This window comes from Rhincodon typus, chromosome 28 (genome assembly GCF_021869965.1).
Source record: "Rhincodon typus isolate 14 chromosome 28, sRhiTyp1.1, whole genome shotgun sequence".
In the NCBI taxonomy this organism is placed as follows: Eukaryota; Metazoa; Chordata; class Chondrichthyes; order Orectolobiformes; family Rhincodontidae; genus Rhincodon; species Rhincodon typus.
The window spans coordinates 41,963,424-41,964,166 of record NC_063359.1 but is presented as its reverse complement, the minus strand read 5'-3'; the positions used below and the strand labels follow the sequence as shown (position 1 = coordinate 41,964,166).

Below are 743 nucleotides of genomic sequence, written 5' to 3'. Positions count from 1 at the left end.
GGGGGCCAGGAGTTTCCACCCCGGGGAGGGGGAGAATTCACCACCCAGGGGACAATTCACCACCGGGGTGGGGAGGGGGTCAATTCACCACCGGGGGGAAGGGGGGCAATTCACCACCCAGGGGGGAATCCACCACCCAGGGGGCAATACCACAACCCAAGGGACAATTCACCACCCGGGGGGGCAATTTCACTACCCAGGGGGCAATTCACCACCCAGGGGGCAATTCACCACCCAGGGGGCAATGCCACAACCCAAGGGGCAATCCACAACCCAAGGGGCAATCCACAACCCAAGGGGCAATCCACCCAGGGGGCAATGCCACAACCGAAGGGGCAATTCACCACCCAAGGGGCAATGTCACAACCCAGAGGACAATTCACCACCCGAGGGGGAGGGGGGCAATCCACCACCCGGGGGGCAATGCCACAACCCAGGGGGCAATTCACAACCTAGGGGACAATTCGCCACCTGGGGGGGGGGAGGGGGCAATCCACCACCCAGGGGGCAATGCCACAACCCAGAGGACAATTTGCCACCCGGGTGGGAGGGGGTCAATGCCACAACCCAGGGGGCAATGCCACAATCCAAGGTGCAATTCACCACCCGGGGACAATTCACCACCTGAGGGGGAGGGGGGGAATCCACCACCCAGGGGCAATGCCACAACCCAAGTGGCAATTCACTACCCAGGGGACAATTCACCACTGAGGTGGGGGGAGGGGGTCAATTCACCACCCAGG

The 743-nt window shown here is 62.9% G+C and overlaps 1 protein-coding gene across 5 annotated transcripts in view; it reads right to left on the bottom strand.

Annotated features, from left to right (window-relative positions):
* The window catches only part of vav2 (vav 2 guanine nucleotide exchange factor), a 122,566-nt gene that overhangs the window by 20,159 nt on the left and 101,664 nt on the right, over positions 1-743 (bottom strand). The gene's annotated exons all lie outside the window — the stretch shown is intronic.